Genomic DNA, 15,315 nt, shown 5'->3' on the forward strand with positions numbered 1-15,315 from the left:
GAGCTGGCAAAATTGCAGGTGTGGAAGGCTTCTAAGTGGTCATTTCCACCACCACTTGGTCCCTGGGAGAGGCCTTTTTTTATATGTGTATGTGAGGAAGCTTTTACTCTGTGGCTGCAGGAGCTTCACCTGATGTCAATTTAAAGAGACAGGTGATTTCTGCAAGTTGCAAACTAATGTGCCATAATTCCCCAAGGTATAAATTAATACAAAATATATGTCTAATAATATAAGGTACTAGACACAGAAAGCTCATCCTGAGCAGCAGAGCTGTAGCGTTGAATTCTTCTGTAATCAAAATATGCAGGCACCTCGAGGGAATGTCTCCAGATGGCTGATTACCCATTAAAATCTCAAACCTTTGATACAGACCTATAGAATGGATCACCTCACAGGAAGAGAGTACTATTTTCAATTTCCTTTATATTTAAGGATATTGCTTTGGAACAGAGTGGGGAGGGGAAGATCCATGATGATAACTCCATCCTTAGTAGGTTTGGYTCTTTTCATTAGAAATGAATAAATGGGGAAGAGTCTTTCCTGAATTATTTTTATTTACTCAGAATCCTTTTGATATTGTTATTTTTCTGCTTATAGTACTCTATAGTTCAGTATACTGTTCTTTATGGACAGCACAATTTCCCCTACTTTTTGATTTCYACACAACTGCTGTTAGAGCATTTGGCCTCACACTTTCCAAAAGGATCCCTGCTAYTGCAGAATGAACGATGCCATTTAGAGCCATGTGTTTTCTGGTTTAGCTGAAATAAACCCTTCTAGAATGAACCCAACTGTACTACTGATAAGCATGCCAGTGCCAGGGAGATTAGGTGTGGCTGGACTCAGAAGAATCCTCTCCTTGCTCCCRTTCTTCTCTAAGTGGCTTTTCATACATTGTTTTCCTTCTCTATTACATGTATGATTRAATTTATCTTGCAATTTGCAGCCCTGTCAGGCAGGGGTTGTCCTTCCCTGGCACTTGTTCCATGTCCTGCTTCACAGGGGAAGTGAGAATGTGCCTTCCCTGAGATACAGGCGTGCTGAGAGGRGTTGGTGGTGGGCCAGCAGCTGAGACATAAGGATAAAAAAGAGTTGAAATCAAATCTAGATTAGAGGTGCTATATTTTTTCCTATATTGAAACAAAATTCAGATTTTTTTTTTTATTTTGTTCATCTAGGAGTCTTCATTTTATTGAGTTGGAAAGCGTTGGGAAGTGTTAGAGAATTGGAGGAAAAATAGAGAAAAAAATTAAAGAAAAAGAAGAATGTATTCACAGAACGGGAAGCCCAGCAAAGCAAATCTGACTAAAAGCTCTGTGTCAAAGACTCAGGTCTCAGCCAAGGTGAGCTGGGTTCCTCAGAATCCTCTGATGATGGTCCACATTTCCTGGGTCCTTCAGAGCAATCGTCATACAGTCCCATTGACAGATTTTGTGGGTGAGCGATTCTGTGTTGCTTATGAAATGGAAATTATCAGATGGAGCCTTTCTGTATGTGGAACACTTACAGCCTCTTTTTCCTATGAAGTTTTTCCAGTGCCTAATATTAAAACCCACTATGCCACAAAAAGTAGATTTTTTTATTCGAACTACCTATTTCTGGGAAACACATTTATTTGAGATTGTTATCCCATGGACGTCTAATGGGTTAAAAAGTCATTAAACACATTCACATGCAGGCAATGCCATTATGAAGCCCTTTTTTCCTGAGGTTCCTTGAGTACAATCACCTTCAATAGAGATAATGCAAGAGATTAAAGGCCTGTTTGTTCAGGATAGATTTGTTTCTTAAATGGATTTTCCTGTCAGTGACTGAGTAACCTTAGAAGTACGACAACTGTTAGTATGCAATATTACCTGTAAGTCTGCTGGTGAGGAGGGATAAACTCCTCATGACTTTCAATAGAGACTGCATGTTTTTSTAAAAGATCAAATCAACTCTGAGTTACTAAGGCAAGGGGTGAAATTCCTGGGTGAGAATCTATGGCCTTTGTTATACTTGAGGTCAGACAGGACAGTCACTTCTGAGTTTAAACCTACAAGTGGAACTTCATTAAAAAACAGTGGTTGACTCCAGCCTGCTTTTTCATGTAGGCTCCTTTTTCCCCTTTTCTTCTCTTTGGAGCTTAAGAAAATGCTTATGAAAACTTTTAATTAAGTTGTAGCTGCATCCCAAACCTTGCATAATCCCAAGATCACAGCTGACATAGCTGCTCATTTGTGATTACAAAATCTGGAAACTAAAGTTAGCCCTGCTTGAAGTCAAAACCTTAATACTACAGTTTAAAGGCAAGAACATCTAGGTAGTCTAATAAACCTTTCTGCAATGAAAGAAAGAACATAGAAGCTCTTGTGTCTGTGTAGAATATTCTACATAGAATGAAGGTAAATTTTCCTGTTGGCAAACACCAGCGTACCATTTTTGTGCTTATGAAAAGCTACTTTGATAGATCTAAGCCTGGAGGAAGTGGCAGAGGTGATCTGGGTTTCCATTTTAAACAAGAATTTTAAAAATAATTACAGGCTACCACAGCACACCACAGTATACCTAAAATTTTACTTCAGCCCAAAAATTGGACACTAATCTTGTGGTACAATCTTAAGAAGAGGAGCTTTGCCTTCAATCAGATTTATTTAATCTGAAATGAGCCTTACCCAATATATATTGGCCCTGAGACTACACTGCAGTCACAGACACTTACAAATCTTTATTATCCACAATCTTTATTATCCGCTCCCATTGTCCTGAGGAGCAGGTCAGGTACAGGCAGACCACTCTTCCTGTGAGGTGCAGTGAGGTATCTTATGCATTTTACCATACTGCCACCTGCATGAAGATGACACAAGGAATGGGTCCCTTCCTCTGTGTTGCTGGTGTAGAATAATGGGTTTGGGGGCCCATGGCAAAAATGAAYGGCATGTTACTGAAAAAGAATGATGTTCCTGAAGTGAAAGGCAAAGCTGGACATAAAATACTCCAACAGCAGCTGACCATCTAGCCCAATGACAAATATTTAAGGAAGGAAGGAAAGCATTWGAAAGAAAAACAGAGGGGAAACATCATCAGAATTCAAATCTAAGGAAAAACTCCTCCTTTACCCAGAGGCACAGGGTTGGATTAATACTGGGATAGAAGATTCAGCCAGCTGTGCCAAAGACTGTTTAAACTAACACTTCCTAGGAAAGTGCTATGACTTCTACAATCTTAGGTAAGATTTACAAGRCCAACAAAATTCTGTTCTGCTCCTGGTGAAGGAATTAAACTTTTGCTCTGGCTTCAGTGTACCATCATGGAGGTGACTATTGTGACTTTTAAGCTGGGAAATTACTTTCACTCTCTTAAAATCTGCTTTAATTCTTTGAGTTGCTTCCTGAAATTGTTCCRCCTAGAAACACTGTAGAAAATTTGCTGCAAAACAACACAGAGAGAGTGGTGGGGGAAATAACGCATATCAAAAGTAGAATAGTTCTGAGAAGGAAATTGCACTGTAGGAAGGACCAATGCCCAGGGTGGTTAGGGCAGAGATTTGAACTGAAAAAGTCCTGGTTCAGACAGATACACATTGAAGGTCATTCATATTCACCATTCATATCAAAAAGATYGGGAACCTTTAGCTTGGCCTCCCACACTTCTAGACCTCCTTTTTTCACTTGTATCAGGTGTCTAAAAGAAAACAGATATCTACCACAATCCTGTATTTTAGGAAAAGTGTTCACAACATTTTATAATTCTGATGTGTSTCTGCCTATGACAGGAGAACTAGATAATCTTTAAGGTTCCTTCCAATCCAACCCATTCTATGATTAATGTGGAACACAAAGGAATTCGAAAAGTTTCATATTTACTGTAGTGGAATTGACATCCTCCATTCAGCTTTATTTATTTTTTTTTAATGTCTTCTTTCTCCCCTTACCACATCAGAACATTTTTGGGATCTATATTTCTAAATTATCATCTTCATCCTTTTTCCCCAGGCATCTGAACCAAGCAAAGGTGGAAGGAAGTGGGAAGAATACCACCTGGGAAACTTTAAGGGTTGAGAGACCACAGACTTCCCAGATGCATACAAAACCTCAAGTTGCATTCATGAACTGTTATAAGCATTGCCTGAGGGTCAGGAACATATCAAACCAATGTTTTATTCCAGTGGTTTTGAGGTTTGAGGTGAGTGTTGTGCTGCTCTGGTAACATCCTGAGGGGTGGAGTGTGGGCAAACTGTGAGCAGGATTTATTTGCTCTAAGTGCATTAGTGTACTCCTGAACAGGGAAATGATTATAGGGCAACTGTACAGTGAGGATAAATGCTGTTCTGTCTTATAAATGCATATTTCAATGGCATATTTGTTGTTGCTAGCATTAAGGTATAGAGAATAATAAGAAAAGAAGGACAATATTGTGTTATGGGTTTCCATTTCCCACCGATCTGTTGTAAATAAAATGTCATGAATTATTTACATAACAAACAAAGAGTTGTAAAGGCTTAGAGGGAAATGAGYTAATTCACCACTCACATAATTTAAGCTCTATTATATAGTAGCTAATTTGAGACCACCCATTTTTTAAATTGTGGTTTAGAGAGATTAAAAAATCTTAAGAAATTGAGTTTAAACAACCCAATAATTATCCTGGTTTGGCTCTTGTATTTATGTTTGTATAAGAACTCTCACTGACAGCTGACAGCTATTCAAAATAATTTACTTTTAAGAATCATAGCAGCGTAAATGAATACCTATAGGTAAAAGATCTGTATGGTAGATTTTTCTCTACTGAAAACTAACYACCCAAGTATATTATTTGTATTTCAGACACAAAACCTATTTTTAATTAATGTAGTGTTTTAAACATAGCAGCAAGAAAAATTACAATTAAAGCAGCTAATTCTTTAATCTACTTATTTATTTACTTTCCATATAACCTTCATGGGTATCTTCTGCCCTAGAAACTACATGGAGGGGATGGAAAATTTTCTAAGTAGGAAATGAGATTTAGTTGAAAAAAATATAATTGTAAGGGTTTTTTTTTTTAAATTAAAAAAATCAAATGAAAATATAAAAACAAATGTTTAGCTGGTTCAGTTTCTTGTGAGAATTTAAAAATACTACTTGTTTCAAATATCGCAGAGTGACATTACCCTAGAGAAACATTGTGATGGATATCCTATTAGAATGTCTATTTTATTCCTAGGATAAGAAGACTATGTTACCTTATTGTTTCATACCTCTCCTGTGAGTGATAAGTACATTCAAATTTCTAGCTCTTCTTCCTAATTGGTTGCCCCAGTTTTTCCTTGTGCTGCTAAGATTTTAATTTTTTTTTAATCTAACAAATATGTTGATATACTCAAATGAAAGGTTTTATGCAAAATAAAAAGATTATTGCTCTAAAGATATTATAACAATGAAAAGGAGTTCTTTCCTTTTTGATAATCTCTTCCTTCCKTCCTGAATACAGTTTTTATGGCATCCCAAACAGGCCTCAAGGTCACAGTGTAAATAATCCAAAACTGGGACTTTGAACTGGATTTGAAAACTAAGAAGCTCAGTAGCTTTTTTAGCACCTCCTTATTTTTCCACATGCCCCAGCACATCTTGGCTTGGGAGCTATGCAGTAAAGAACATTCCTAATGAACTTTGGATCTTATATCTAAGCGTTCCCTTTCTTTTATTTTCTTTTTTTTCCCCCCCTTTTTTATTCCCCTCCTTTTCTTTTTCTTTATTTTTTTTTCCATTTTTCTGCCAGCAGCCTAATCTTATCATGCTAACGGCATGGGATGTTCTACAGTTTTTACAAGACACCTACAAAACTGATCAAATCTTGATACCCTTGTTCCGTGCACTCATGGTCTTTTTTCCTCCACTTCTCTCTGAGTGCACACCCCCTGCAGCCTCCGGCTCGCTGTCGACATTCCCAACGCTCAGATCGCACCTGGGACCCTCTCACCGACCCCTTTCAAGATTTCTGGGGAGAGATGAAAACACTTGGAGCGAAACAGGAAGTTCAGCAAGTCAAAACATTGTCTGTGGTTGGGGTTATCCATTTGTCAGAGCGCGTTTTTACCTGTGCCGGGGTCCAACGCATCCGACCGTGGTGGGGGGATAAAGGGAGGGAAGCGGAACTTGCCAGCAGCACTGCTCCACCAGGAGATGAAACGGGGGAGATTCTGCAGCTCACAGGAGCAGGTATGCTAGCTGGGGTTGGGCAGCACTTAACACTTTCAGGGGAAAAGCAGAGAAACATTTCAAATGGCAAGAGTGAAATGGTTGGCTTGACCACCTTRTTTAGAACTGCCTTGGAGTCCTCTGGCAGTGCTGCTGTCCATCAAAACTCTTATCAATCTTATCAAATTGCCATCAAAACTCTTATGGCTGGTGTGGTCATGAAATGTCATTTATTTTAGGAGAGACAGTTCATCTATGTCCCCATAAAACGTGGGTAAGAAACACTGTTTGAGCCCTGCAGTGCATAGGGACACGACTTCAGACCAGACTGCTTTGGCATAAACACTAAAAATCTTTTTAAAAATAATATCCTGTGGCTTTTGCACTTCCATTATATTAAACTGATTTTCTTTACTCACAGTGGGATTTCAAATTAATTTGTAATTATACACACCATGAGGGAATGAGAAAGAAATGACCTAATTATAGACCAAAAAGATGGCCTACAGCTATCATCCAATTACTCCAACCATCTGAGCTCTTAAACAAAATGATGGGCTTAATCCTTTCTTGGTCACATCTACTTGTAATTTGCCACTGAAAGCTACAAATTCACTTAAAATATTCATTTTCACATATTATAAAACTCTGTACTGATATAACTTAGAATAGAAACAGATAATGGGAATGGGTTATGATTGCAGATATCCTTCTAGACTTTGGTCTGCCCTACATGCTCTGTGACAATTGAATGAGGAAGGAAACCATGGCTTCTCTGCTGTGTCCTTCAAATGAAATAATTAGCTGCAATTAAGGAGATAGAAAGTTTTTAAATTAATGGAAATGACAGAAAGGCTCATTAAGAATTGCAACCTCCCAATTTCAACCTTAACTTTCAGCACAGGATGAAGAGTTCATGAAGAGGTACAGCTATACAGATGTTCTCATTTTAATAGTGTTTTCACTAAAATCTTGCCATAGAACAGGAATAATAAGTAAAGTGAAGAAAGAGACCTGATACAGAAAGAGACCTGATACAGAAAAGGTCAGTTCTCTATAAAGTATCTGGATTATTATTTTTTTGTCCATTGACAATTGTATAAACTATTTACACATTATCTCAAAATATCTTTACTTAGTTTTTCTGCAAATTTAAAAAGCAAACCCAAACTGTAAATGAAATTAATTAAAAAAAAAAAAAGGCAACTAGTTAGCAATGAGATGGTGTAAAACTTGGGGTGAGGTGAAGCAAATTTCTCCAACTGGAGGAGGAGGAAGAGATTGTAGTCCAGTTATGAGAGTGTTCAAAGACAGTTTGGRTGAACTATACTCAAATATTTACTTCTCCTCACCCCCAATATAATGGTGAGCGCTGAGGATATCTTTCAGGCCTTTGTGAAAGTTGTAGCCTTTTACAGAAAAAAAAATGCCACCTGTACCTGGGAATAAAGCCAATCAATCTCTTGGTCACATGAATTTGCAAGCTCTTATATGTATATTACATTTCTGATCCATAGTTATTGTTAGAAATCAATCAGCTGCAGCTGGTAAGACATGGACAAATTTTCTCCTGCAGACTGGATAGCATTTGGGTGAGGGAGGTGAAGCTGGCTTTAAACATCAACGTAGTGCAGAATGTGAGGGTTTGATGAACTAAGTGTGTAACTTCTGGGACATAYTGAGTGAAAGGCTGCAACTGTCTTCTCTGAATTATCTATATGATATTTTGGACACCTTTTAATTTGTCCTGAAAAATGGTACCAGAAAARGTATGCTGGAAATCCCCAAATGAGTTTTTTTGATAGCTTCAGCTTTTAATTTTGTTTTGGTTCAGGCACTTAACATTAAATAATGCCTCACCTGAATTGTTTTGGCTCAGGCTSATGATAGACTTCGTCTTGCTAGTTCTGCTTCTGATATTTTTTAGAGACACAATCATCCTGTACAGATTAMCTGACTTGCTAACAGGCTGGAAAGGGACACACTAATTTGTTTGGTCTTTTAGTGTTTTGCTATCTTATCTTCAGCTGGCTCTGGAGATAGAGCTCTTTATTTTATTTTATTTTTAATGAGGAATGGCTTTTAATAATCCTTCTGACTGCTTTAACAATGCTTAGTCTGCCAGTCTGTCTGTAGACACACAGTTTGTATTTATTTCTGTTTTACTTCACAGGCTGGAAACATACTTTATGTATCTGACTGGAAAGAAGAGTTATGTTTAAGCATCTATATGCTTTGTAGTTATTGTGTTTGGAGGTTATTTGATCAATAACAAGCATTTAACAAGTGTCATGTTAAGACTGAGCTGTAGACCTGCAGACCCTGTGTACAGCAATTAATATCTTAGCACTTGTTGCCATCACTGCCTCACCTGGCTCTGGACTGCTCTTGATATTATCATATGGTTAAAAGTTTTCCGTCGGAAAGCAGAAAGCAAACATCCACCTGTCTCTCCTGGTCTGTCTTCAGCCCAAAGACAGAGCTGAGTCTCCTGCACAGCTGGGGAGGGAGCAGGGCTCCTGCAGATAGGCAGAGCATGGAGGCATTTCCAAATGTTCTCAGGGACCCAAAGAAAAAGTCCTGAGCTGTCCTGTTGCTTCCAAAACTAAGATTTTTAGGAAAGAGTAAGATTGGGAAGGAGAGGAAAATACTTTTGCTACAGGARCACTACAGCTGGAAGAAAATACCTTTTAGGCATGCAAATTCAGCAAGGTGTGCACCCTATAAACCTTATATACCTCTGTCCCATTGTCACTGCAGCTGTATCCATTTTACATATACTGTCACAGTCAAAAAACATTTAGAGAAGAGAATTAAAATTACTGCTTGCTCTTACTTTGTTTTGGCTGAAAACATGTGTCTCTGTTTTGAATTTTTTAGGCTAAAGTTTTTAGGMTAAAGTTTGAACTCTTTCATAGGAGTAGCTACAAATATGGTAGATAGCTATCTGATGTAGAATAGTGGCTACTTTTAGGGGTTTAAATTTGAATCTGCTCTAGTAGAATTCATCACTTCTGTCCAGAGTTAAAAGTTATGGTTTTCTTTAGTAGATTCTCTCACTGCAATAGCTATTGCTCCATAGTTTGCTTAAGTGATGATCTATTGTTTTGTAATACATAGTTCCCACAAGCATGTATTTCTGTCTCAAAAGAATATCTCTAAGATATGCCTGAAATAGTATTTCTCTAGCTCAAATACAGTCCTTACTTTKTTAGTGATATGCCTCAAGAAGGGTTGCACCAGGTCCGTTCTTGAACAGCTCCACACATTTTTCTTTAAATCCAGTAAAACTTCCTCTTCTCCATGGTCCCACTGCTGTCACTTACATGAACAACCCCATTGATTTCAAAGTAATGTCCTGCATTAGGAATTAGTTATTTGAACAATGAAGTGATTTAAATTACTCTTGTGAAGTGGTCCCAGTTTTTCTGTGAATTCTGAGGCAAATATGTTTTAGCTCTGAGGAACTCGTCRATCTGATACATGCTAAGATTGTCACCTGTAATATTTCAGATACATTTTGTATTTGCTGCAGTGTTTACTTCTCTTTGCCTCAGGAAGGGTACACCTGGTCTGCCGTCTGCCTACAATTTTTCATTCTGATAACCTATGTGAAACATTTATTTAAATTTTTCAGTACTTTCCACCTCATCCCTTAAAAAAACGACCCTCTTTATCATGACTGTATTCTTCAGTGACCTTCTGTTCTTATATATTTTAAAACATTTTTTGTAGTCTTCTGTAAAATCTTTATTTTGCTGCTCTTATCTATTTTTCAAATCTCTGATTTGTTTATTAATTGTAGTTGGGKTTTTTATCTTTTTTGGATTCAAAAATGCACTAAAAAGCATCCTTTTGATTGCCCTTTTATTTCTTCCTACATCACTATTAAACATTTACTATTTTTGACCACTTAGAATTAGATGTAATGAAGTTCTGAGTGTACTTGATGCATGCTCATGTATTTTGACTTAATTTTWTACCCTACTCTTAAATGGATTGCTGTGCTATGCTACAACATAGCTCCAACTGTAAATTGCTAGCCGTGCCCTGTTCAAAAGCAATGCCTACTTTAATTTTTGTGAACCCTTTTAGAATGATAATTAAAAATTCTTTAAACAGTTTGTTTATTAGATATGACTCTGTCCTTGCAGAAAAGCAAAGGGAAAAAAATCCTGACAGAGAGGGTTGGTTTATTTGCTTTATTAAACCTTTACTTGAATGTCATGCTGGTGTTTTTTAGTTCCTGTATCTTGCCACTGCAGAGATGGTGGGAAGCAATTTTTTTCCAAGCTGTGTTTATGTATTCTAATATTCACCACCTACAGCTGATACTGTTCTTTGGCTTGTCCCAACCATAACTAGAATCAAAATGGGTCTTTAGTTCCAACAGTAGCGGACGGAATCAAGCTGTACAGTGGGTGAATACAAACTGAGATTCACTGCTTGGTCCAGCATCTGTCCCAGAGTAGGATGGCTTTTGTGCTGGCAGTAGAAAAACTTCAAATTTCATTACAGGCCCATCCTTTAAGATGGCACAAGCACTGGCACGGGGCACAAATCTTACTGGGACATGAGAATGAAGGACAAAGCTGCAAGTGAAAGAATGTAGTCTGGACAGTGAGCGACTTTCAAGTATTTGAAATTGAGGGGTCTCCTAAAATTGATAAGGCAAAAAATTTTTCAGTTCTGAAACTGAAGTGGGATAAAATATATTWCAAAGCTAACTTATTGGGAGCAGTTTAAAGATCCTGATTTTATTAAAATGGTAAAATACAAAGAGAAATATTTCTTACAAGTTAGTAATGTTTCTCAAACAAATATTTTTTCACTAGTTTTTATTTTTATAGGAATTATAATGTTCTCAGGAGAGTTTTGAAAAATTATTTCTAAATAGTTGAGAGTCATAATTTTTACTTTGTCTTTCCATCTTCCAGCATATTTTTCTCTAAGTTGTAAAGCAGAAATAGAAAGACAAAAAAAGAGAAACACCATGTATCAAAATTTTATGTCTATGAAAGTCTTTAAAACACACAAAAATTATATACTGGTTTTGGCATTTAATTTTAATTGAAKACTCTATCATGTTGTTATTTATTATATAAATAAACAACTTCACAGGCTACACAGGAGAAAAAGAAGAAAAAGGCATGGGGTTTGATTGTCTTACATAATGAAGTCTGATTGTTTATTGTCACTACTGTTAGAATAGGGGTTTCATTTTAAGAGGCTCATTTTAAGTCCAACAGAAAAATAAAATGGAAACCTCCACATCAGATGGCCAAATCTATCAGATATGACCTTGAACAATGTTACAGTACCAATTGCTTTATCAGGTGCTGAAGTCATGGTCTTACATTGTTGAGGAAAAAAAGCCTCTTMGTTTTCTTGTAGGAAGATATTTTACTGAAAAAAGTGCATACCATTCCCTGTTGAGCTTACTCCCTGCCGTTCACAGGAATGATTTGTTCATCTTCCACTGTATTGCTGCACTGCCCTGGGATGTTCACAACGATATTTCAAAAATTCTTCCAAGCAAGTGCTATATTGAAGCTGTGCTCCACAGAAAGGGAAGCATTGCTGCTCAAATCTTGTGGCCCTTTGGTGACTTCTCCAGTCTCCCTGTAATTCCATTCAGCACAGTTTCAGAGGATTAACTCTTCCAAGCTGCTGGGGTTGGAAGGAGATGGCTCTGCTAATTGCAGAAAACGGACATTCACTCATTACAGGACATCCGTATGTGATTTTTAGATCACTTATGACTCGAATTCTCATGTTCGTAGGTTGGGAAAAAATTGTTTGACAGAAGCACCCTAGGAAGCAAATATTTCCCTAAGGAGAAGTGGGTTATCTGAAGAATGAGAACCTACCTGAAKYTTTTTGGAGGGATTGATTTAAAGGAGCARTKTTTTGATCATGATRTTTTTGACAAGAAATGTACCAATTYACAGGCTCTTCTTTAGGAGTTAAGAAAACAAACTCTGATTTATAATTCTCATCCTCTTAACTTCTTCAATTTAGAAAAAGTATCTGACATGGCAGGTTTAATCATCRTTCTGACAATTAAGAGATAGACTTTCCCAAAGGCAGTGTCATAATTTTACCTTAATCTTCTAATTATATGGTGTGTATGAGTCTTTGTGTAAATTTTRACTCTGATGCCAACTTCCCAAGTACTCTCTTGCTTGAGAGAATGATATAATGCCTTGGGGGTCTTGATATCTAATTACTGAGAACTTTCCCATCTGGGCATTGTCTAGACTTCAGTTGTGTGTTGCACCMAAACCCTTGGAGATCCCCAAATAAATACAATTTATCTTTGACTAACGTGATTTGCAGGAAGAACATTTTTATGCCACAGAACAGTGAATTTTGGTTTTCAAAAACATTTTTTTTCGAGCAGTGTAATGTGAAGATGACATGAGGATGAAAGYCACTTGACTAAATACAAAAGTCTATGTAAGTTGACCTCTGGTAGAGTGACTTAATGTGGGGTTGGATTCTGAGCTTCTTAAACTTTACTCATAGTCATTGTAGTCAATGCAAGCATTCATCTCATTCTGAGGTAGCAATCTAAAATGGGCCAGTTGGGTTTTAAGCACTGAGATTAGAAAACTGCAGAATCYAAAAGTTAGGTAAAATAAATGCCATTATGACTTTTAGTGGAGTAAAGTTAAACTGTGTTGCACTACAAAAATCTGATGCAAAATGTAAAAGAGAAGGGGGAACAACTTGTAATATACATATAGCAAACATCATTTGAGTATGTTTGTTATGTGATGAAACCTACAGGAAATGTTATTATTGCACATTACATTTTAATTGTATCAAAAATATTACATGATATTTGGAATTTCCCTTGTGAGCTTAAATAAATTTAAAATTATGAACTTTTTAATGCAAGGGATCTAAAAGAATAAACAAAAGGTTTTCATATTGGAGAGAGTTCASAAAGGACAAATATGCATGATTAAGGGGTATGGAAAATTGATTTATGAAGAAAGATTAAAGTAGCAAAAATATATATACTGTAAGTTAACTGAGTCATAATGAGGAACATGATAACTGTCTTCAAATATTTGATGAATTTAAACACCAAGAATAGAGAGGAAATTAATATTTGGATTAATTTCAATAGGAAAAATTTTCTGACATTAAAGTTAAATGTTTTGCTTCAGTGCTGCCAGGAAAATCTATGTGCTGAGAGAGAACTAAAGATGAAAGGTAAGATTTATAATTTGTAAGAGGTGCAAAGCCAAAAATGTCTAACAGAAATTATTAAAAAAACTGTATAGGTTTTAATATATAACACTGAATTATGATTACTTTTCAACCAGAACAGAACGATGCAACAATTGGTACAAATTGACAAGGATTCTAGTACTTGTTGAATTTTTTTCTTTTCCAGCAAAAAATTAAAATATACCATGGAGACATCCTGGCTGATGAAGCGAACAACTCATTGACCCAAGAAGACAAACTAGTTCCTTTTCATGTATAAACTGGATGCTCTTCAAGCTTCTAAGTTGGCCAGGAGTTGCTGACCACAGAAAAAAATGGCTTTTCCATGAACTGCTGTGTGTCTTGAMACATTATACAGCTTTTAATAGTTAAGCAGAAGGAAGTTCTATATCAAGACAGTTGCCATCATAAAAGAAGCATAAATTATGTGCTCCAATGCTGTGCCTAGACTCCACTGATATGGCCGTGAGTGGTACTTCTGTTGCCCAAATTAACTGGGCRGGTGAAATATCAGGAGATTACATGGTTTGAGGAAAGGATCCCCCAGTGATCAGGTAGGCAGTAATTSAGCTGGTAGTAGGAATTGTAGGACCATGCCCCCGGATTTATAGGAGAAAAGAGAAAGAAGCCATGTCCAAGGCGACGTCTGTGCTTTAGCTTTGTGAGCTGCAGTGGTGGCTGCACAGCTGTGCAGAGCCCAAACCCYTCTCTTTGCCATAGGATATGTCTACTGCTGTGGTAGAAATCTGTTTAAAAGAGTCAGCTGAAGAATCCTTCTTCTTTAGTCATTTATATCGTTTGTCAGAGCAGGATTCAAATATTTTCAATCATCTGGAAATATAACTACTTTACAGCTTGTGCTCTGAACCTATCTATCYTTTTGATCTTTTTGCCTTAAGAATGCAATGCATGAGAAATACATAAATAAACTTTAAAGAAAGTGATACATGTCAGAAAGTCCTTCTAAAAAAAAAAACTGAAGTATTCAGAAATGTTCCATGTTAAAAAAAAAAAAAACCAAAATAAAAGAAAAGGAAGAATGGAAGAATGTCTTTTCGGAAGTGGAACAGATTTTGAGCTGTAGCTCAAAATGCGTTCATTTATGTAGAAAATTTAATTGTAATTGCTTACCTCTTCATAAGCAGCACATAAGCAACATCAGAAACTGTTCTGATGTAAAAGCAACTTCATGCTTTTACATTTCACAAACCTACATTTCAATAAAACTACTTCACTGAAATAGAACACAGTGAGTTTTTAAGCAGCCACATTGAAATTTTTACTTCAAATCCTTTCATTCATTGGTTGCCTCACCTCAGTGTCATTTAAAAATATTTGACTCCTCTGATTGCTCTGAAGCTTTTCCAGAGCTTCAGCAAATAGTCCAGTTTTGGTTGTTCTCAAAAAGTATAACCAGACAGGTAATACCATCTTATTTAAGYGCTCTTGGCATCCTGAAGAGAAGTGAGGTGGTTTACTTGTAGCTGAGACCTGGGAAGAGTGCTAAAACACATATAATTTAACAGGCTGGGAGAGTTGGGGCGTGGAGAACAGAAAATTGGAGAAACCTTATTGTTGCCTTTCAGTATAAAAAGGGGGCTCAGAACAAAAAAAGATTAAGAAATAATTTTYACCAGAACCTGTAGTGACAGGACAGATGCAATGGTTTTAAAGTGAAAGAAGATGTATTTAAGATTAGATGCCAGGAAGATATTTTACGCAAGGTTTGTGATGAGAGATTGGAAAGATTATCCAGAAAAATTAGATTTTTGTGGATAATTCATCATTGAAAGTATTTAAAATCAGGTTGGATGGGGCTTTGAGCATTCAGATAGGTTGGATTAGATGATCTTTGRAGGCCCATTACAAGACAAGTCATTCTATGAACACCCTCCAATAAAAATGTGAATGTTTC

This window comes from Malurus melanocephalus, unplaced genomic scaffold (genome assembly GCF_030028575.1).
Source record: "Malurus melanocephalus ecotype Western Australia unplaced genomic scaffold, MMel_1.1 scaffold_142, whole genome shotgun sequence".
Classification (NCBI taxonomy): Eukaryota; Metazoa; Chordata; class Aves; order Passeriformes; family Maluridae; genus Malurus; species Malurus melanocephalus.